The sequence below is a fragment of the Tamandua tetradactyla genome, chromosome 7, assembly GCF_023851605.1.
Source record: "Tamandua tetradactyla isolate mTamTet1 chromosome 7, mTamTet1.pri, whole genome shotgun sequence".
NCBI classification, from domain to species: domain Eukaryota; kingdom Metazoa; phylum Chordata; class Mammalia; order Pilosa; family Myrmecophagidae; genus Tamandua; species Tamandua tetradactyla.
The window spans coordinates 156901627-156926513 of record NC_135333.1 but is presented as its reverse complement, the minus strand read 5'-3'; the positions used below and the strand labels follow the sequence as shown (position 1 = coordinate 156926513).

The window sequence follows — 24887 nt, the reverse complement described above, 5'->3', positions numbered from 1 at the left end:
TGAAGCTGTTCTGTTGACAGAATAATGGAAAAAGGTTCAAAGAACCAGATGTACCTCAGTTTGAATTTGTTGCTGCCAATTATATCTATCTAATCTTGTACAAATTCACAAACTATCTCTGAGTCCTAGTTTTCAGAGTTATAAAATAAGGAAAATAATCCATATCTCAGGGAGTTGTTAGATGAATTTAAGTAAATTTTCACAATGCCTCAAATATAATAGGAATATGCATCCAGTATGTAGTAGACATTATTATTATCAATAACATTTCCTTTATTATGTTCATTTTATTAAATGAACCACCTACATCTACAATCTATTTAATGATTGGGTAGGCTATCTACGGAAGTAAAAGATCTAAAAATCTATATGAAGGAAGTTGGGATGGGTGCCTTGGTGAAGAAGTAAAGTTATTTATATTGCCATTGTTTATATTATTTTTGTAATTTTTAGTGACTTACAGAATTATCACTCCTTCAATAGGTGAGAGAGTCTGAAAGAACAGTGTATCAGTTATCTATTGCTGAATAATAACCCATCTCCAAATTGATAGTGTAAAATAACTTATTATTTGTCATGATTCTGTGAGTCGACTGAGCTTACCTGGATGGCTCCATCTACTGCAGTTCTGATTATTCCAATGGCTACATTCAGCTGGGAATTTGACCAGGCTGGGATCTCCAAGACAACTTCTCCTGTTCCAGGATCTCTTGCTGAGTGATGTCTCAGCATTCAGAAGTGAGCCCAATTTCTTTGTATCTTGTGAGCCCACCTTCTTTATATCATGGTCACTGGCTTTCAAGAGAATAAGCTCCAATTTCAAACATCTAATCAAGTCTCTGCTTAGATAATGCTTGCCGCTATTCCATTGTTCAAAGCAAGTCACAGGTTCAAAACCAGATTCCACGTGAGAGGGGGCTACAAGAACTGGGAAGCGTGGTTAATTAGAGGCCACCAATCTAACAGCCAGTACTTACTTAAATCATCTTACTCTCAGTGGCTGCATTGAATTGAATATGTGAATGTCACTAATCTTTTCTTGGGTGGATGAGTTTTGTTCAGTTTTAAGAAGTTTACGGTGGTTATAAATATATGTATACCAATGACACAGATAACCTCTAAAAGATCCTAATTAGAAAATGCTCTACCTGCCGTTCCTTGGTAACTAGTTGTTGAAATGTTACATAGATGCTTGCTAGTTCATTTGGGCATTGAAGCAAATGAACACTTCACCCCACTTCAACTTTTAGAGTCTATGACTCTGAATATTGAGCGCTTATGATGTGACAGGCACTCTCTTTGCCCTGTGGATAATGTGAAAGCATATGCTTGAATCCTGCAGATTTGGATTAAAATCCCAACACTGCCATTTACTAGCTATGTTAAAATGACAACTCACTTAGCATCCCTTCGCCTCAACTTTTCATCTAGAAAGTGGAAATAACAGAACATAACCTTTCAGAATAGCATAATGTATATATTAAGCAACTAACAGGAAGTAGATGCCCAGTGATTGTTAGAAATAGGCTCAAGGAGCATCCAGTCTAATCAGAAAAATAAAAAGTTCCAAACACTTATTTAACATTTGAACTTTAAAGTAATAAAACTGTATTACTTTAATAATAATAATAAGAAACTCTGTTGTGGAGTTTAGGTGGAGGAAAGATATTCATTGGGCAATACTTGAAGTAAAAATTGTGAAATAATCTCACTTTATTAGCACATGTCTTTTGTACTTAGTAGTGTAATCCAAATACCTCTGTAGCCTCCTTCTCACATCCTGTAGGGCTTTTTCTCTCTGGTCCAACCTCTGTTTTCTAATATCTGTCCAGGGTATTTATAATTAGACAAAGATCTATACTTTTTTTTCTTACAAGAAAAGAATACAGACCAAAACAGCCAAAATCCAGCCAGAGGCCTTGTAGTGACTCTGTTTTACTCAGTTGGTTGTAGTTCTTTAATAATCTGTAACACTTGGACTTGAAAAAATAGTATCTTCTTATCACCTCAATGTTCCAAGTTCATATCTGGACATGCTGAAGGAGAAATGACACTAGGTTGTCTACTGGGCCCCTGAAGCAGTCACCTGGACAATGAATGATAAAAATGGTGAAGAGGCTATTGCTTTGGATGTTTGGTACTATAGAGGAAAATATTGTATAAGAAGTAACTACTGCTGAGCTCAAACAATTTAAGGGCTTTTGATGTTTGATGACAATTCTCTTCTCTAATGTAGCCAGAGATCATTGCAAAGGTGGATTGAAATGTGCCTTGGAATAACACTCTGTTTTTCATGACTTTTTCTTCTTCTGAGAACTTTGATTTATTTAACCTTCGTTTTCAGAAAAGTGTATCTTTGCTTAACATTTCCGAGGTGATGGATTTTTCTCTTACATGAATCGGTACCATCAGGTTGCATTAGTCACACTGCATTATGTTGCAGTAAGTCAAGTAACACAATGTGACTATTAATGTTGTGATGTGTAAGGACATGTCTCACTTGGGACTGTGGAAAATGTGATTTTCTGAAAACAGCTATCTCTGCATTTATTCAATAAAACTTTTCACCTTGGAAACTGCGTTGTCTGCCATCTGAGCAGTTTCATTGGCAATTTGATACATATTTTAAAGCCTATTTTTATTTCTCCAGTGTCATAAAATATTCACAATTGCACTAACTTTTTCAATAATGAAATAAATTATAGAGATTACAGTGAAATCCCACCGCCTCAGTATTTAGATAAATGAGAAAGAATGCTGCCAGAATGCTCCAGAACAGATACTTCTGATGGATTGATCATGATTAATCAACAGACTTTGTAGTGAGCTTCTAGTTGTCTGCTTGCTGCCACTGCAATATTTTCTTCTCTAAGCGCTTTTTTTGTTGTTGTTGTTGGCATGGGCAGGCTCCGGGAATCGAACCTGAGTCTCCAGCATGGCAGGAAAGAATTCCACCACTGAGCCACCGTTGCATCACCCCTCTAATGTGTTTTATAGGAATAAGCAGCAGACTTCACAGGAAGGTTATTTTTCTGTGTTTCCAAAGCCTCTGTTAGAAAACTCTCTCCACCTTGCTGTTTAAAAACTTTCTGTCCATTGATGATAAGATTTTGAGACTTATGGAAAATAAAGGCTAGTTCATCTCAAGAAAATGTTGGATGTAAAAATTGATCCTTGGCTTCTGTTAGGAATAAATCTATTTCTTCTAGGGGAAGAAACTGTTCTTTGGTTTCTTTTAGTAAAGAATCAATATTGTTAGGTCTTTGGCGTACTGATGTACAAAATATAATGGTGTGTTTCAGTTCTTTTTAAATGTTTACTCATTCTCCCTTACTTAAATCTTTTTTTCTTGCAGAAGGCAAATGATACTTTTTTCAAAGATAATTAGAAAGTCTTAAAAGAGATAAGAGAATATTCAGATTACTTATAAAAGAAGGAATATTTAAGTGACAGAAGGCTTAATCCTCAAAAATAGAATGCTTGAAAACAAAGAGCTGAAGGAAAATGACTGTCAACTTAGAATTCTATTCTCAATTAAGCCATCATTCAGGAGTGACACTAAAATAAAGATAGACAAAGACTGAGAGTTCATTTCCTATAGGCCGTCACTGCAAAAGCTACTGGAAGATTTACTTCAATATGAAGGAAAATAAACCCAGAGAAAAGCAGGGAATGTAAGGAGAAATTGTGTGCAAATAAATCAATAAAATCAATGGCAGACAAATATTTTTTACTTTAAATATAGAACAATAATAATATAAACAAATTTAGATTAATATAGAAAATTCCAGATAATAATAAAATGGAATGGGTGTGCCTAGATGTTCAGGGAGATTGAAACTGTGTTATAGCCTTTGTATTATTAGTGAGGGAGATAGAAATAATGTTGACTTTAGGCTTTGTTTATAAACTTTGTGAAGATAAGTATGCCATAAAGACAAAAACAAATATTAAAGAATAAAAACATTAAAGAATAGAAATAGTATATGTATTTTTAAACTGGTGGAGGAAAAAGGGAAAATCAATACATTCATGAGGGAGTAAACAAAAACAAGGAAAAGTCTAACAGTTGGAAGGCACAAGTTATTAGAAACAATATGAAATATATTTATAATCACAGTAATCACATCTTAAAACTCTGAAAAACTCTCAGAACGAGTAATTTGATTAAATGTTATCTCTATCCATGACCACAGATAAATCTGAAGATGGTATTGTTGAGGGTAAACAAGTATTAGCTATTTAACAATATGGTGTCATTTATGTAGACAAGATGTACATAATTAATACTTTATGCAGCCAGTTCTGTTACAATTCAAATTTCTTGTCATGTCAAACAGCACACATGTAACAGGTGACTAGGCAAATAACGCAGACGTTGCATTGGTTCATAGGTGACTTTCCCCTAGCATATTAATATTTTGTGCCACTACCTGACTGACTGAGTCAAAGCATATGAACACAACCAGCGACAGCTTGCTGGAGAGGAATAGAGTCGGGACTGTGCCAGATGCCCTCGCCCTCCATGTTTTTCTTTTGGTTTAGTTTAGTCACCCCTTCTTTCTTAGACTTGCTGATGTTGCCTTACCCACCCCCCAACCCACAGACATATATTCATTTTGCCCTTGTCTCTATCATTTAGCAGTTTCAAACTTCTTATGTCTCCTTCCATCAAGCTACCTTTAATACCATCATCAATCCTCCTATTAATTTCCTTCTCTCTTTTCTGGCTTCCAGGTCTTCATTTTTTGCTCAGTTCTTTTTTAAAGCACCGTCCTCAAGTAGTCTCCTAAGCAAAGTTGTATATAACACACATTTTCTGGAACCTTAAATATAAAAAAATGCCTATATTCTGTCTTGAGTAACTGTTTACTGCTATCACACAGAGAAATGTAGCAGAGAGAAGTGGGAACTCTCTTCCAAAAACTATATTCACAGATTTTACTACATTCAATCTCAGTGGGAACCTTCCATTCTATTTACTACAATGCAGTGCATGTGCCACTTAGCAGTTTAAAAATGCCCAAATAACCATTTGTTGTATTGCAGAGGAATGTCAGGATATGAACTGTATACGTTCAGTTGATTGCAGATGCAGTCTCATGCAGTGAAATTGGTTTAGCAGAATTCTATCATTAATTGGTGTCCACCCCAGGCGTTGTGTTTTGCTTGTATTCAAGTTGCAGGCACTTCCTTTAGGGCAGATCAGCCTTTTCCTTTAAACTCTAATGCTATCATAAAAATTAGTGACTTTTCTCTTTGAATCCCAAGTTCACTCTTTGGCCTCAGGGAAAAACTTTTCCCTTGGAGTTACTTGAGTTAAAGCTAAGTCACTATCCTCTGCACCTGTCTCATGATAGTTCTTTACAGTTCTGTCCTGACATCATTACTCATTGACTCTAAGCTCCCATCAAGTTCACCTCATTTACTCCTGTAGAAGTTGTTAGACAATTACTTCTACTTTGATTAATAATAGAACAACTATTGAATTGATAATTCCAAGGTTATTAACAAAAATTAACATCCCAGAAAGGGTAGTAATTTGCAACAACAAAGGTTTATTTCTCTCTCATGCTGTATGGCCTTTCTAAGTCAGGGGCATCTCTGTTTGAAGATTGTCTCATCCAATTGTCTTAATCCAGGATCCAGACTAAATGAATAGCCCCATCAGAGTCCTTGTTAATCTCATGCTTGAGAAAAAAAGAGAACACAGAAAAGTCTTGCAATTGCTGTTTAAATTTTATCTTGAAAGTGACCCACATCAATTCTGTTCCCATTTCATCAGCCAGAGCAAATCACATGGCAAAACCTGATTTGAACAGGTGGAAATGTATAATTGATCCAGAGGGAGGTGCAGCAATATTTAAAATCACAATACAATGCACTTCAACTATTATCAGACATATAGCTGTGCTTCCATTCAATTTCTCCCATATCATCAATCATTCAATCACTTGTGAATCGTCTACTTTTCTTTTCTTCTTCTTACTCTCATGTACTTTCATCCAATAAGCAAAGAAGGTCTTCCTGATTTACTTTCTGAAATATTTTCATATATATACTTTTTTTTATCTATACCACTCCAACACTGGTCAATCCTCATGACGTCTTGCTTGGAAAATTGCATTTCCCCACTTGTCCCTTTGCCTTCAGTCTTATGCCCCTTCATGTCACACCCACCCGATGATCAAGACAATTTCCTGCTGGATGCCTGAGGCCTTGCATGTGTATTAAAGCCTTCTTAATTTGAGTCTTGCTCTCATCGCTAGCCTCTTGTTCACCATCCTATGACTTATAGCAGTACTCTATGAAATGGCCTCCCTCACAGCTACACTATCCATTCATTTGTAGAAACCCTACTCGTTTTTTTTTCTTTGTATACTGTATAGAGGGGTCACATTTCATTCTTTTTCCATATAAGTATCCATTTATTGTGGCACCACTTCTTGAAATTTTGCTTGTTTGCTTGTTTGTTTGCTTCGGGAAGTGCATGGACTGAACCCGGGTCTCCCGCATGGCAGGAGAGAATTCTACCACTCACCCTCCCTCTTATATTACATATATTATATAAATTATATAAAATGAGATGTCACTTTATAAGACATCTCAAGTATCATCTTCCTTGGAAAACCTATCTTAAATTTCCCAGGCCTCTGATGTCCTATGATATATTGGGCATGTCACTATGGCTCCACTTGTAATGTTTGTGATTATTGTTTTATATGGTTGTCTTCCCTACTGGACTCTTTAGAGGAATGATTTAGGGGGACCTATTTCTACTCATTTTTTTTTTTTTTTTTTTTTTTTTTTTTTTTTTTTAAAGGAAAGACAGAGAGAAGGAAGGAAGGATAGAAGGAAGGAAGAGAGGAAGAAAGGGAAACATCCTTTAAACATTTTCTTGTTTTATTGTATTCTGTTTCTCCGTTTTCGTTACATGGGCTGGGGCCGGGAATCGAACCGAGGTCCTCCGGCATAGCAGGCAAGCACTTTGCCCGCTGAGCCACCGCGGCCCGCCCTCTACTCATTTTTGAGTCCCTTAAGAGGCAGCAATAGTGTCCTAACCATCTTTGTGTTTCTGCACTCACATAATAGGCACCTACTAAATTTGCTTAATAAATAAATGGCTATTATAGTTTGGCAAAGCTGCAGTAACAAAGTACCCTAAACTAGTTGTCTTAAACAATGGAAACATTGTTTGAAGCTAGAAGTCTAAAATCAAGCTGTTGGTAGGCTATGTTTCTCTTAAAGGGAAGAATCCATTCCGTGTCTCTTCCTTGGTTTCTGGTCAGTGGCTGGCAATCCAAGGAGTTCCATGGTGTTCTAGTTTGCTAGATGTTGGATTGCATTATACCAGAAACGGAATGGCTTTTAAAAAGGGGAGTTCAGTGAGTTGCTAGTTTACAGTTCTAAGGCCAAGAAAATGTCTCAATTAAAACAAGTCTATAGAAATGTCCACTCAAAGGCATCCAGGGAAAGATTGGCCTTCAAGAAGATCAATGAAGTTCAGGGTTTCCTCTTTCAAGTGAGAAGGCACATGGTGAACACAGTCAGGGTTTCTCTCTCATCTGGAAAGGCACATGGCAAACATGGCATCATCTGCTAGCTCTCTCTCCTGGCTTCCTGTTTCATGAAGCACCCTGGGAGGCATTTTCCTTCTTCATCTCCAAAGGTCTCTGGCTTGTAGACTCTGCTTCTCGTGGCTATTCATTCTCTGCACTTTCAGCATCTTTGGCTTTCTCCAAAATATTTCCTTTTATAAGATTACAGTAAACTAATCAAGACCCACCCAAATGGGTGGAAACATGTCTCCACCTAATCCAGTCTATCAACTGCTCTTGATCAAATTACATCTCCAGGAAGATGATCTAATCACAGTTTCAAACATACAATGCTGAATAGGGTTGAGAAGAAACGGCTGCCTTTACAAAATGGGATTAGGATTAAAACATGGCTTTTCTAGGACACATACATCATTTCACACCAGCACACTTGGTTGATGGTAGCATTACTCAATCTCTGCCTCTGTCATGTGACCATCTCTTTCTCTGTCTTTCTTATTACATTTATGTTTCCTTTCCTAATAAGGGCAGTAGTCATATTAGATAAGGGACTACCTAATCTAGTTTGACCTCCCTCATTTCGACTAATACTGTCTTCAAAGGTCCTATTTACAGGAAGTGCACAGTCAAAGGACCAGGGATTGGGTCTTGAACATGTCTTTTTTGGAACAAAATTCTACCCATTGGTTGGATTAACTAACCCATTAGTTAGGCTAAAAGACATTCTCTTCTTCAAATTCAAAACTCTACAATGCTTTTGGAGGATCTTTTTATTGAATCTAGATTAAATCATATAGTAATAGCTATAGGCTTTGTTGGGAAAAGTAGAGGAAGTGAGATGCACATTAGCATCATTGGTTCCTTTACATTTTCACCCCATAAACCAAGCCATAGCCCACAGATTTAAACATAATCCATACGAATTTGCCTATCGACAGATATTCTCCATGGATTCTGTTTACTACTGGCCTAAAAATTATGCTTGGTGCCCAAGAATCCTTGGTTTTGAAAGGAGGAGATACTGGCAATCATAGTTAAAATATCCTTGAAACAGAAGTAATAATAGGAGCCCATGGTGGAAAAATAGCTATAAAGTTGCAGATGATGCAAAATTCATCTCTGGTGTACAAACTGCTGTTTACATTATAGCTCTTCAGTTCAGTGCAATCAGCAAATGACACGGGCAGATATTCAGAAAAGGTTGCACTGTTCCAATTCTGAACACTAAGTATTCTTACAAAGAGGACTTATTTTCTCTGGCGAGAACATTCTCCTAGCAGTTATGTTACATAATTTCAATATCTTAGCATGCATCAAAAATTACAAACATGGACAAAAATTTAAGTCTTACAAAAATTTCCTCTTGAAAGAGTATAAAACCTTCTATATGAATCTATACTTCAAAAGTATTAGTGATATAGTCAAGAGGAAAAGAATCCTTAAATTACACTACATGTATTGTTATGGCTGAAAGATTAATTTGGTTTCACATGTGATTTTGATTTACCAAAATATTCTGATTTTGTCAGTTCAATTATCAGTCACTTTAACTATACTAATAAATCTATAATGACACTAAATTACTTTTATTAACAAATATACTTGATATACATGAACATTTAGCAGTCCAGTGGTATTTCATTTATACAAAAAAATTTATTGAGCTCATTCTGGGCGGTAGACACTGTTATAAATAAACTGATAAAGTCTTTGCTCTTAGGGCTTATATTCTAGTGGAAGGAATTTTATGATATAAACACATCACTATAACATTTATGAGGTTGTGAAAAGTGGCATAGAGAAAAATAAAAGGGTAAGAAGATAACATTTGATGGGAAGTCATCTCTGAAATGCAGGCACCTGAATGAAATGTAGAAGAGAGTCCTGATGATAACAGGGAGTAGATCTTTCCAGGCTGAAGGCACAGGGTATAGGATGGTTCTTTTAAAGCAGGAGCTTCCTGTGTCTTGTGTGGCTGGTGGATGAGAGAAAGGCGGAAGGAGCCAAATGTTGAGGGCTTGTGTGAAATATTAGGGACTTTAGATTTCATTCTGAGTGAGATGGGTGAGCCACTGAAAGAGTTTGAGAAAAAGAAATAGCCCTGTGAAAGGACGATTTTGGCATTTGTGTGGAGGCCACATAGGTTAAGAAAGAGAACACTGTCAGCCACCCCAGAAGCCTTTCTCATGGCGCCTCCATGCGCCCCAAAGCAAATCAAGCATTTTCATTTGGTTGACAAATAAAAGTGTTCATTTTATTGCTTTAATATATAAATGGGGATTTTAAAAATTAATTGAGCCAAAAAGTAGAATTAAGAAAACATTACTTCGATTACAGCTGGTGGTACAGGCACAGACTGGAAGTTGGATAAAAGGGCACATCTGCGTTAAATGATTTCTAACTATAAAATACTATTTTTACATATGAGATCCTTATATTTACAGTATACATTATATAGGGTATTCTTGCTAATGATAGAATGGTAGTCTCTGACTCACATTATGATTTATACCCTCGCTATGGTCCAAATATCTAATTAGATTTCTCCTCATGAAGCTTACAAAGTACAAATAAAGGTGTGTATTTGTTCTGAGTGAATAATGGGCAATTTGATTTTGGTATGCAGTGCACTGTGTTCCTTATAATGTCAGTCATTATTCTATTTGATGTGTATAGCATTCTCAGATTGATATGTTTAAAATTAATGAGGCATTTGTCCTCCCTGTGAAGAAACTAATAAGGAAATTTTATCCCAATGAATTATGTAGACAGAATTAAAACAAATCAATTTTATTTTGGAGTAGATTTTTTTTTAATTCAAAGGCATCCTACCCATTACTATGAGTTGAATTGATAAAATGCCTTGAAAAGGATGGGGAGAACTTTTAAATCATAACTAAATAAAACAAGTATTTGAAGAATGCTGATTGCAGGGTTTCATTTCTGTATCTAAATTTTGATGCATGCTGCTCCCCAGTTTTGTCCTCCAGAGGGGGGATTCATTTAGAATTCAACAATTATTGAATGTCTTCTGTGTGGCAGACTATAGGGTAGTTAGTGGGTGACTGTTCAAAGGTCGATAAATCCCTAGTTTGTTCTTACTTCAAAATTTAATGGGGAAAAAAGTATTGCATGTACAGCTATGAGGTGCTATATCAAATAAAAGTTACTGCTTGCCTCTATAGCACCTTTTTTGAATTAGAAGGAACCTCTTCTGAGTGAATATATTAGACCAAGCTCTCCCTCTAGGCATAGGTAGACTTATCCCTGTGTGGTTCAGAAAACTGTTGGCACCTTTGGGTATAAAACCTGTGCCCTTTCCCTTCTTTTCCTGGAGGATGCAGACCCATGCCAGAAACATGGCTTGGCGTGTGGTCTCTCCTCTGGTTGCTTTTGTGCAGCACACAAATTGCACAACTGTACATAACAGCCCCATAGTCAATGATCCGTGCAGTTGGGACCACTATGCAGCCTGTTCTGCTGGATGGTATTTGGAGAAAGCTTCCCATGGCATTGGACATTTGGATACCAGAGATGAGAGAGAAAGAAGTGCTTTTGACACTCACCAAAGGCTCAGGCAATGTCAGGAAAAAAGTTCAGCATAGAAAAGAAGGTGGGAACATGTCACTTTCACATTTTGTATCATGGCAAGAATTATGGTAAGGATGGAAAACAGATACACAAGAGTGATATGATTTTGCCTGGAAAGAAAGAATTTTAGTCAATTATGAAGTGCCTAGAATGTCCTGCCAAGAAGTCTGGGCTATACAAAGGAGGATGTTCACAATTTTTAGAAGAAAAATCAAGAAACGATGTAAAGCAAAAAATCACCTTTAGTATCATTTACAAATTTGATAACATCAAGGCAGTGCCCCTGGTAGCTTCTTTAACTTTCAATATGGCAGATGAGATTGGTGTCTCTTTTATGACAAGGATTTGAACATGTCATATAAGTTTAAATGTCATTACTAAAACTGGGAATCAAATGACCCATTTCAAATTTCCTTAAAGGATATTTCTCTAAATGGGTCTATTCTATTATAATTGTCAAAGTAATAGGAAAAATGCAATAATTAAATAAGCAGGTAATGTGGATAATGAAAATTACATGAGAACAAAATCAATGAATCATCCACAAAGTCCTATGAAACTTTAAGAGAATGTCAACCTTTCAAAGGATTGGTACATCTTTAACTAAAGTATCTCCAAATATACATTGCAGTATACTGGCTCAGTAGACCATAGATACCTCTGAAAGGAACAGCATTTAAGTATCCTGGAAAAGGGTTGAATTTTTGCTAACTATGGTAGCTTTACAATCATATGAAATATTTACTCTTCTTTAGTACTTCTGTAAATAGCACAATATCTTACTTTTGATTGTCCTAGTACAAATTTATTTTCTATGATAAATTTGAAATTTAATTTCTTTTTTTTTAAATTTAATTTCTTGAGGTTTATTTTTTCAAGAGTTGTAAAAAATGAATCTATTTTTGGTTCAGATTGAAGAGGAGCCAACACATAACCCTTTATAGTGATGTATTACTTGAGTGTGTGGTCTTCCCAACAGGGGAAAAATAACCTTTAACTTCATCAGGGAAAATACATTAATGAACAATAATGATAAATGATCTTTCTTAATAAATTTAAATTTCTTAAGAATCATTCATACTATCTTTTCTTTGTCTTCTTTTATTTTGCTTTCTGACTTCCAAGGTAACCTCACTATAACAACAAGCTTTGGGACATTATTTGTCCCAATCATGTCTTTAACTTCATCAGGGAAAATACATTAATGAATAATAATGATAAATGATCTTTCTTTTATCATATCTTTCATCAGGCAAAGTGCTGAATATGTGGATCAGTAGAGAAAAGCTTTAATTAATTTTATCACCAAATTATATATATTTTTAAAAATATGCAGGATTATTTTAAAATACAATTGATGAATTCAGGAAAAATAGAATACTTCCCTAGTCTCCAATATCCAAGTACAATCATTGTTGGATTTGGGCTGTATTCTTTCATATAGATTCCTATGTCTATACTAATAGAATAGGTAGATTTGATTTTCTGTGAAACTAGAAACAAGGATGTCAGTTAAGAGAAAAATATCTCAGTAATAGTACATCCGAGCCACAAGAAGAACTGTAGTATCATTCATTGCTATTCAGATTACAAAAGTAGTTAATTTTTGCCTAAGAGTAGACTTTGACCTAATAATATTTCTAATATTTTGCTGTGATCATGACCCAGTTTCCTTAATATCTGAAATTCAAACTTTAAATAGATCCTATTGGATTCACCAGTAAATTATTCGGTAGAGAATGCTCCTGCTGGACAGAACTCTCATGTTCTTTAGCCTCTTAGACCTCAGCACCTCCGTTGTGTCAGGTATCCACCGCTAATCCAACAAACCGTATCCATGATGGTGGGTGGATGGGGTACAAAGCATGATGACTGATGCATGATGAATTCCTCAAAATGTATCAATTGTTAGAGGCACATTAAGGTTTTTAAGGTGAAGGCTATGTAACTAATGACTGTTTCCTTGTATTGAAAGACACTAATGTGGTAGCCCAGATGAAAGGGCCACTTGGTAGATTGAGTTATTCGCCCCAGGTTTTCATCTCTTTAAGAATCCATATCCTTTTCTGTTTGACTTTGCAGATACTTCCAGTAGAAGTGCATGCACTTCCTCAACTCTTGACTTTGGGCTTGGCTGTGTGATTTGCTTTGGTCAAAAGAATGTGGGCAGAAGTGATACTGTGCCTGCTTCAAGCCTACAAATTTAAGAGACATCACATACTTTTGTTTTGACTTTTTGTTGTCGACTTTACAAATGGATTATAATAAGCTCACCAAAAGGACATTAATCTTAAGTATAGAATGTGATAAAATTTCACATATTTAAATGCCTATGTAATTACTACACAGGTTAAGTTATAAAACCTTTCCAATAATCAATAATATTTTCTTTTTCTTCTTTCCAGTCAATAACTCTCTTTAAAAGGTAATTAACATTTTGATTTCTATCACTATCAATTAGGTTTTTTCATAGATTTCACACAAATGGTAACATAAAGTATATACTCATTTGGGTCTGTCTTCTTTTGCTCAGCATAATGTTGTAACATGGAGGAGTAGTTTGCTACATTTGTATTGCTTTATATTATATTCATTTGCATGAAGGTAACAATTTATCCATTCTACTGCTGATGGAAATTGGGACTGTTTTCAGATATGAACAATAAAATAATAAAGCTGCTTTAAGTATTTTTCATGCTTTTGATAGAGATATGCATTTATATATATTGTCACTCCATTAGGAGAAAATTTCTGTGTCATTAGGCAGGCATATCTTATTTTTAAAACAATTTTCCAACACGATCTTTCCGACTTTCATTCTCACCCTTATTCTTTTAAAATATGGCCTGTCCAATCAGTGTTTAGCGGTATCTTGTAGTTTTGATTATATTTTCTAAATAAATGATACTATTGAGCAAGCATTCATATTCTTATTGGCTATCTGATTACCTTCTTTTGTGAAATATCTATTAAAATCTTTTGCTTATTGTATAATTGGCTTGTTAGTCTTTTCCTTATTGATTTGTAGTGATTCATTATCTACTTTGGAAATGTATCCTTTGTTGGATATCTATATCATACGTATTTTCTGCAAGTCTGACTTATTCTTTCATTCCTTTCAAAAGTATCTTTTAATAAACAGTTCTTATTTTAAATGAAATTTAATTTATAAATATTTTATTTTCTAGTTAATGACTTTTTTTTTTGTCTAATTTAAGAAAGTTTTATGTTCCACTGTGGGCTAGGCAGAATAATAGCCCCCAAAATACAACCACCTTCTGGGGGTACAAAAGTAGTTCAGTGGTAGAATTCTTGCCTGCTATGCGGGCGACCTGGGTTCAATTCCCAGCCCATGCACTTCCCAAAACAAACAAACAAGCAAAAATGCAAGAAATGTGCTGCAATAACAGGATACTCACATGGAAAATGAATGAAATGTGACCCCACCATACAGCATACAAAAAAAAAGAAAAATAAAAAGACAGCCATCTCCTAATCCTTGGAACCCTATATATATATATTAGATTATAAAGCAAAGAGGAATTAATGTGTCAGATGAAATTAAGATAGCTAATGAGCTGATTTTAAAATAGGGAGGCTATCATGGATTATCCTATGCCCAATAAAATCCCAAGGATCTTTGTAAGTGGAAGAGGAAAGCACAGTGAGAGAATCAAAGAGATGGTACCATGAGAAAGACTCAACTGGTGATAGCTGGCTTTGAAAATGGAAGGGGGCCATAAACCAAGGAATGTGGACTGCCTTAGGAAATTAGAAAAAGCAAGGGTATGATTCTGTCTTAGACCCTATAAAAGGAATGTGGTCCTCTGACAACCTGAGAAGCCAGTGAGACCACATAACTTGTCATGTTCTCAAATTTTCTTCTAGATATTCTCATATTCTCTTCTAAAAGTGATGACATTTTCCCTTCCACCATGGATGGTCTAGGATCTATTTCAAATTAGTTTTGCAGGTGGCATGATGTAGGAGTCAATGTTCATTGTTTCCCACCGAATATCTGGTTCCTCCAGAATTAGTTATTTTATTTTATTTTATTTTTTTTTTCTTTTTTTTTTTTTTTTTTTAAAGGAAAGACAGAGAGAGAAGGAAGGAAGGATAGAAGGAAGGAAGGAAGGAAGAAAGGGAAACATCTTTAAACATTTTCTTGTTTTATTGTATTCTGTTTCTCCGTTTTTGTTACATGGGCTGGGGCCGGGAATCGAACCGAGGTCCTCCGGCATAGCAGGCAAGCACTTTGCCCGCTGAGCCACCGCGGCCTGCCCTATTTTATTTTTTAACAACAACCATTTTATTATATCTCATAATTTCAGACATGGCTTGACTGGGAAATTCTTATGCCTCATAAGTCATTGACTGGGGGCACTTAGATAAGAAACTGACATATAAGGCCCAAGATATCTTTACTCACATGCCTTGAGACTTGATGGATGACTGGACACTGGGCTCAAATGGGCTTCCCTCTATATCCATATAATTTCAAGGTCCCTCCATAAGGTTTCAAGAAGTATAATCCTGCTTATATGAAGGATCAGGGTTCCAAGAGTAGAACTTTGGAACTTTGGGGAGGTTGAGGCCTAGAAGAGAAAGCAGTCAAGGGTCAGCCCAGAATCAAGAGAAGGGGAATTAGGTACCACCTCCTATTGAGAGGAATGTTAGAGAAGATATGACACTGGGAAACAGTGACTCAGTGGCAGAGTTCTCACCTACCAGGCCGGAGACCTGGGTTCAATTCCCAGTGCCTGCCCATGTAAAAAAAAAAAAATGACACAAATTGTCCTCCTCATAATATTGAGTCTTCACATCCAAGAGTAGGGTATACTGTCTGTTCCATGTATTCAAGTCCCCACTAAAACGTGCATTACTCTTTGGTGAGTTTCTTCAAATAGACCTTCATGTTGCTCATTAAGTTACCTGTACTGTGTGGCAGTGGTGGAGTGTGTCTGTGGCTACACTCTTGTGCTATGATATCATCCCATTAAATAATAATTTATGACTAGTCCATCATTTTCAAATCCATCTGAATACACTGGGTTTACTCAAGAAAGCTCTTAATTTGAAGTTAGATTGCCAGGGGGTACCTGTTGCTATGTTTACATTTGTGGCTTGTTCAAAGCATACCTTTGTCCCCCAAATTGCTTAGGACTAACTCTTCAAGGTTTTCAAAAATATGTGTTTGTGCAATGTTTTGTAAGTAACTTTGCATTTGATTCTAACAGTTGGAGTACTCTAACTTTTCATGGATTCCTTCACCATTTTTCAGAATTTCAATTTGGGGGGGGGGGGTTGAGGCTAGAAAAAAATCCAAATCAAGGCATCGTCAAGGCGATACCTTTTTCCCAAAAACTGTGGTGTCCTGGTGCTGGCTGCTGGTTCTCTTTGGTCCTAAGCTTGTCACATGGCGGGGCACATGTGGCATCTTCTGGTCTCTCCCTTCCCCTCCAGGTTGATTCATGCTCAGCTTCTTGCTTCCTGTGGCTTTCTCCAGACTTGTTTATTTAAAAGATCACCTTATCACCACTGAGTTGGACTGGCACAAATATTGTAAATCAAATGTCTAAATATGTGTGTGCCTCTGAACTTGCAATTCTCTTCCATTGTTCTATTTGCTTATCCTTGTTCCAATCCCACCCCTCAATTTTATATCTTTCTGGTAAACCTTCAGTTCCACTGCTTAAGTTCTTCAAATTTGTGTTTGCTATTAAGACTTTCTTGGCTAATCTAAGTCCTTTGAATTTCTATGTAAATTTTACAGTTCTGTATAAAATATTAGTTATATTTTCACAAAGCCACCGTGGACTTTGATTAGATTACATTTAATCTATAGATAAATTTGGGGAAATTGATATTTTAATAATATTATTAATAATGTAATGATAAAATGAAATGTTAAAAATGTAATAAATACTGAATACCTCTCATTTATTTATTATTTTTGTGTGTGTGCTGGATGGTGGGGTTACAATACATTACTTTTCCATGTGAGTATCCTGTTATTGCAGGACCGTTTGTTGAATTTCTGTTTGCTTGTTTTTTGTATTATTTCTTTGGCTTGTTTGTTTGTTTTTTGGGAAGTGCATGGACTGAAAACCGAACCCAGGTCTCCTGCATGGTAGGTGAGAATTCTACCACTGAACTACCCTTGCACACCCTCTCTATTTATTTTGTACGAGATTTCTCTCAGAAATGCTTTACAGTTTTTAGTGTAAATACGTGAACATCTTTTGTTAGATTTATTTACAGGTATTTGGTATTTTTTTATTATACTGCAAATGGTACTATTTTTAAATATCTTCTGTAATTATTTGCTATTAGCATATTTTAAAAAATGCTTATTGTATATTGACCTTATATTTTGTTACTTTGAAAAAATTAAACTCATTGATTCTGATAGTTAATAGACACTTGGAGTTGTATCAGTGGGAAAATACTAAGTATTTCATCATTAAATATGGTAGATATATGTTTTTATAGGTGTCCTTTATTGCATGAGGAAACACTATTCATTTTTATATGTTTTTTTCTAATCTATAAATGGTCTGGCCTTATTTTTCTCTTTTATTCTGTTAATATGATATAATATAGTGATTTTCATATTTCAAGTTTGCATTCATGGAATAAGTCCCATTTTTTCACATTCTATTGTCATTTTTTACTGGATTCTTTAAAAATATTATATTTACAATTTTTGCATAAATGTTTCTGAAAGTTAGTGGTCTGTCATTTTTCTTCCTCATGCCTTGGTCGGATTTGAAATGAGTAATTTGCTAACCTTATAAAATAAACTGGAAAAGAAATCTTTTTTTCCCCAATCTTTGAGTTTGTGTAAGAATAATTTTTTTCTTCTTGAAAGGTTTGAAAATATTCACCAGCTAACTGATCCTAATGTATCTTTTGTGGAGAAAGGTTATCTTTATGGATTCATTTATTTATCAGACCTAGGACTAATCAGATCTATTTGTTCTTGTGCTAGATTTAATACTTTGCATTTGTCAAGGAATTTATCCATTTTATCAAGATCATCAAATCCAGTAGTATACTTTTGTTCAAAATATCCTCTTATCTTTTTAATGCTGAAGGTTTACAGTGATGTCCTATTCTTACTTCTGAGATTGGAAATTTGTATTTTCTCTTGATTAGTTCTGCTAGATTATTTCAAAGAACTTTCATTTAGATTTCTTATCTTCTACAGTACATCTGTACTCTATTTCATTGATTTCTATTCTTATATGAATTATTTCCTTTTTTTAGTATTTTGTCTTTAATTTGCTATACTGTTCTTTTTAAAATGAAAGTTTAAATCACTGATTTTTCAACCTTTTCTCTTATTCCCTGAAAAATGTATTTTTTGTGCCTTTTTTTAACCATTGCAAAATACACTTGTTTTGTCATTGCCTATTACCTTCCTGCCCAGAACTGGAAATATTTCATCCTTTAAATTCAGTGTTCTTATCTCAGTAAACGGAAACACTCTTCACACAATTGTAAAAAGCCAGATTCTTATAAGTATCCTTGAAAGAGTCTTTTTTCTTTGATGACAATCCATAGGCTATAAATTATCAAGGCCAGTAGCTTTATAATACATCTCAAATATTTTCATTTCTATTTCTTCTCCGTATTATATCTCAAATCTCTCAATATTTCTTTACTTCTATTTTATAAAACTATTAAAATAGACTCAAATTTGTTCCTCCACTTCCATTTTTTTCCTCTTTTCTGTCCCTTTCAGGTATAAATTGCCAGAGTGATTGTTTTTAGCACAAGAAAGAAAAAGGAATTAAAAAACAACAACGCTTGAATGGATTCCAATTTCTCCTAATATATTAAAAAAAAAAAACATAACCTCCTTTATATACTCCGAAGTTATTGCACCTACTTCAGCAATCTCCTCTTTTTCCATGCTTTCTTTTATTGTTTTGTACCTCAGATAGAAAAGTCTTTTCTTCCAAATGCCACTGTTTTCCTTCTCAAATCTATTCCTTCACATAAGTGTCTTCTTATATTAGTGTATTCCTTCACTTACTTTCCTTAAAGTCTCAACTCAAAATTACTTCTTAAAATAATTTCTTTAAGACCTTCAAGGCCTGTATCAGGTACCCCATAAAATGTTCTCAAATAATACCACTCTTCCAAATGATAAAAAGGGACTTTTTTATTTTGATGACCACTCCCAGAATCTGCAATCTATGAGAGGAGTGATCACATTTGACTTATTACCTACTTTGTTTCTAATTTTCAGGTAAAGTTTTGTACATAGTGCTACCCAAGAAATATCAAAGTCTTGATAGAACTGGACTCATTCTAAACTTAACTGTTTTGATGGACAAAAATGGAAGATATGAATATGTAAGCGAGATGATCCCAATTATCAGAGACTTAAGAGATGACATTCTTTATTTCCCTGTTCATCCTGAAAAATAACACCAAGATACTGGCATTTATTGAATGCTCACTATGTGCCTGGCAATTTTTTAAGTTTGTTGCATATATCATCTCATTTAGTTCTTACAACAACCCCACAAAGTATTATTATAATTTTATGAGATGAAAAACTCAGGAACAAAGTAACATTCCTAAGGCCACTTAGCTAGTATGTGATAGGGCTGGAATTTGAATTGAGGGCATCTTGCAACTTTTCTATATGCCTTTGGAGAATTTTTTCCCTTATGATCACATGCAGGTGTCCAAATGTAGAGAGTGCTTGTGCTAGTACTGTTTTTTCTTTTCTTTTTCTTTTTGTTCATTAATTCAGTAAAATAACCACTCCTTGATCATGATTTTAGTGTCTATTGTTGAAAAGTATTCTGTTCTGTCAAAACTATCCATTGGGCAAGGAAGAATTAAGATGTGTTTTGATAAATGCAAAAGATATTGTGTGTAACAGTCAGAACCCTCATGCAACAGTAGTAAACAATAACGAGAAATTTTTTGAGTCATGTTCAGAAGAATGTCTGGGCTTCAGACATGCCTGGGTCCATGGTCTTATGTGATGATACTGGGACTCAGTTCCTCTTCATTCCTTGCTCTTTTTCTTTTGTGTTTTCATGTAAACCTTCCATTGATGCCAAGATGATTTCCAACTTGGAAATCATCATTGGACTTACAACCTACTAGCTTAATGATTCAAAGGAAAGAACAACCACATTTTTTCAATGATTCAAATGAAAGTACTCCCTAAGGCTCTCTTTGAGTTTACTAGGATCACATTTCCATCCAAGAACTAATCACGGGGGTCAGGATAATGCAGTGGTATTATGAAACATGTGAGTTGTATGCCCAACATTGGAATCAGAGATGGGGTGAAACTATATAGCCTCATACATGGACTGATGTTAAGAAGGGTAGTTTCTCAGTGGAAAATCAGAATCATCTTCTAGAATGAGACTGAATGAATCATGAGCAGACAGAAACTGCAGATGTCAACTATCGATGCTGAGAAGAAGAAAGAAGAGGAGTCATTTGCTTGAACTAACGTTTAAATAACAATTGCAAGGATATGACAAGCTTAAAACTGGTGGTCATAAAATGGAATGAAGGCCACTGTCCCACATGGAAATTTAGTTCATGACATTGTTACTTTTGTGACCTAAACTAGTTTTCAACAAATGATAGTTATCTCCATTGAATGTCAGTAATCTATTCTTGAAAATCAAATGTTCTGAATATGAATACTAACCAAGAGACTATTTCCCTTTATTTTAAGGGGAAAATTATAATGCATTCCATATTAATTCACATCATAACAAATTTTCTAAAATGTAACTAAAATATGGAGAGAATACTTTAAGTAATGTGCTATCATATTAGAACAAATACTCACTATCATATTAGAACAAAAAGTTTGAAACATAATGTCCTGATCTCTAAAAAATTAATAGGTTGTGATAAAAGGTACCTTGTATGCAATATGCATGATTCATATCCACTTTATTGGCATTTTTTTCAAAATATCTGTACCAGATTCTACATTTAACAATTTTATTTGTAATAGAATTCGAGATTTTCCCACTCATTAAATATATATATATGTGTATGTGTATGTACATATATATGTATATATGTACATGTATATATACATATATGCATATATATACTATACATATATTGCATCTGTTTTGGAGATAAAAATTCATATTTTTTTCTAATGTAAATCTTGGTTAAAAAATGTTATTTTGAGAGATATATACTTCCCATGAAGTATCAGTATAGAAAAACTTAGAGATATTTTGCTAAAATAATGTTAATTGGAGAGATTTCCACAGGGTTTTATAGCAGGCTTGCTTTGGAATATTATAGGTAAAAGCTATTACAAACTAGAAAAATGGCTATATTCACTGTGTACTACTTGAGGCTGAGATAATGCTTGGCAGAAACAATATAAAATATATACAGTATAAAATATGTACAAATAATCAAGATTCAGAGCAAATAGAAATGAGGGATAATTTCTATTTTTTCCTTTTTGTGCTGTACGGCAAGGGTCACTTTTCATTCTTTTTCCATGTAAGTATCTCCTTATTGCAGCACCATTTGTTGAATTCTTGTTTGGTTTGGTTTTTCATTTGTTTGTTTGCTTGTTTGTTTGTTTGGGAAGTGCATGGGCCAGGAATTGAACTGGGCTCTCCCGCATGGCAGGCGAGAATTCTCCCACTGAATTACATTTGTGCCCCCGATGATTTCTGTTTTTTCATAACTCTCCTAAACAATGTGTAATGCTTTTAACATGAGCCTCCCTTGCCTGAGCTGAAATATTAGAGTAGGATATTTAAATAAGCAGGTAAAGAAATGCTATGATACTTAAAAATGCATCAGAATTAGAATTTTAAAAAGTAAAAGTAAAATGTGTTCCTTCAAACTACTAAAAAGTTTTTCTGAATTTATGATCAATTATGGTTCTGCAATCCTTAGGCAAGGAAAGGAGTTAATAGCTTGGTAAACCTGTCAGAAGGTGGCTGTGAAAACAGGAGTGAAACAAGCAAATTGGAGCTATAGAAAGCAAAAACAATTTTAAACCTCTTTTTGACAATAAACATTTTAAAAAATACGTCTTTTTTCACTCAAGTGTCTCTCATTAAGGAAAGAGAAGCACTTCTAAGTTCTAACAGAAAGCCTGAAAAGAGAATTATTACTTATGAATACAATGGGAAGAAAAGGAGGTATGCTTTATTGTCATATACTCTTCCATTCTCTCAATTTTTAAGGAGTCAGGGGGAAATTTTGAGGGGAATTAAGATGATTTGAAGCTGTGTATGCCCCGGAAAAGATCATATTCTTAAAGCTAATCTATTATTGTGGGTGGGGACCCATTGTTAGTAGGATCTTTTGGTGAGTAGGATCTTATATTGAGATGTGACTCACCTCATTTAGGGTGAGTCTTAATCCTCTTACTAGAGTCCTTTGTAAGAGGATAAAAGACAGAGAGAAGATACAGAAAAAAGTCCCAGAGAAGCTCAAAGATGAAATTCAGAGAGGCACCCAGAGAAGCTGAGAGAGAAAAGCCAGAAGCTCAGGCTGTGAAACCCAGGATAGAAGGACTGGCAGTTGCCATGTGACAGCGGAGTGGAGGATTGTCAGTAGCCAGTGTTTGTTGCCAACCCATTTCATGTATATTGTATTTCATCAGCTTTAGCAAACCGAAACAGGGATGGTGTATTAGTCAGCTTTCTCTAGGGAAATAGGACCAACAGCTTTATATGTATATATATATATAGTGCAAATATTAAGAGATTTTTTAAAATAGGAACTGTCTCACTTGGGTGTGGGGATGGGCAAGTCCTTAGGGCAGGCTGCAAGCTGGGAACTCTGATGAAGGTTTTCGGTGAATTCCCCAGGAAATGCTTGTGGGCTGAAGTAGAGATGGAAATTCATCCTTCTGACTGCTGAAACCATCTCGTCTCCTTTTAAGGCCTTCATCTGATTGAAGGACACGTCTTTCATTGTTGAAGGCATTCTTCTCAGTTGATTGTGGAATAATCAGCCATGGATGAAATCAACTTACTGATGATTTAAATCCATGAAATTTCCTCATAGTAGCAAGCAGACCAGTGCTTGCTGGACATCATAACTTGAAGAAGTTGACACATGAACTTAACCATCACAGATGGCGAGACGGATGTCTTAAGTTTTATGACCTCCTGTCTCTTCAGTGGTTAAATGTGATATCTCAGACATCCTAGGGCTGCTGTGCATTTTAAATTGGATTAAAACTGGAGAAGCTGTCATTGTGTAGACCGTATGTAGGCACTTCATAAATGACACTTTTTAATGTTATTCCTGTTAAAGACTTCATTTTCCTCTTCCCATACCACATTATATTTTTATTTATTGCCATCAGTCCCACCCTATCTTGCTTATATTAATAATTAACTTTGAAACAGATTCCATAGTGTGGTCAACTAAGAGAAGGGACTAAATTATTACTCATACCTGCTTTTTGAAAATGGTGCTCTTGCTATTTTAAATTTGGGGTATCTTTTTTTTTTTTCAATATCCCCAGAATACAGAGAAACAATTATTAACATCTTATTGAACTTTGTTAAGAACTGGGTCTCTGCTTAGATCATTCATAAATGACAATGTACCATGTGGATAATGACAAATCCACAAAGAGACTTTCAGCCCCCTTTTTAACCAATCACAAGTTCAATCAGATGCTGTATCTGGCCCTATCACTCTTCAATCAGAGAGATCCCCAAAATTGTTCAGGCGTGGTGAGATCTCTCTTGCTTTGCATGCCAATAAATTCAGTTTTGAGATGGGCTATTTTGGTAGACTCAATTCATTCTTGAACACAGCATCTTAGTATATATTAGGGTACCTCCATAATTGGTAGTTGCACAGGCCTCTCAATATACCTCAGATTCAGGTTCTCTGAATGGTAACTGCCTAGTTCTTTGAGATGACCTTTAGGGATCTAATGAGTGAATCTCATGTACTCCTCACATCCTCCAGATTTCATGACAATTCTTTTATCCTTTACTATGTTATGGAAGACAGGAACAGCTTATTTATATGTGTTTTACTCTATTTGCCATTAGCTTTAGCTCCATTTCCTCCTTACTTGTTCATCCATAATAAAATTGTTTCTTCTGTTTTGTTTCCTTAATAAACCCTTCAGCTGTAAACCTTGGAACTTCTGAAAATAAGTTGCCTGTATTTGTAGATGTGGCTGCCTGCATTCACCCAGTTCCTCCATGTATCTTTGTTCTCAGTGAACATTCTCAACTCTGGGATTCCTCATGATGCTTGAATGTTTCAGAGACCCGTGCTTTGAATGTCATACCTCTCCACTAGTAACCCTGATAAAGTACTCTACAGAAACACTCAATAAATAGTTTTAGAAGACTAATAGTGAAGTAGCACATTCAAATTTTCACTGCAACCTTTTAGAAACTGGTTCAGTGAGCCAAATCTCTAAGGGTGGGGATTTTAGGCTATGAAAGAACTCTAGGTTAGTACTCTTATATCATCTTCCATTGCCTTATTCTGCTCATAACTTGTTATTTAACTCAAGAAAGAATTATTCCTCAAAGAAAACTGAATAAATTTTCAGAAAATTTATTTCCAAGCTTGCCAAGTCAGTAAGAATTAATACCAAATATCTAAGAATATGAGGTTTGGAAAGAAATAAAACAAGTGTAAAAAGATAAGGGAGAGAAAGAAAACAGAAACTAAATAGCTGCTCTCACGAAGCAATCTTTCTTTTGAAAATAATTCATA

At 35.1% G+C, this 24887-nt stretch overlaps 1 long non-coding RNA gene across 1 annotated transcript; it reads right to left on the bottom strand.

Moving 5' to 3' along the window:
- Positions 1–1936: 1936 nt before the first annotated feature.
- Positions 1937–16193, bottom strand: LOC143690269 (uncharacterized). The gene is made up of 3 exons (XR_013179095.1): positions 16083–16193; positions 15580–15745; positions 1937–2086 (listed from the first exon to the last, which is right to left on the bottom strand). It is a non-coding gene; the product is annotated as an uncharacterized LOC143690269 (long non-coding RNA).
- Positions 16194–24887: the final 8694 nt, after the last annotated feature.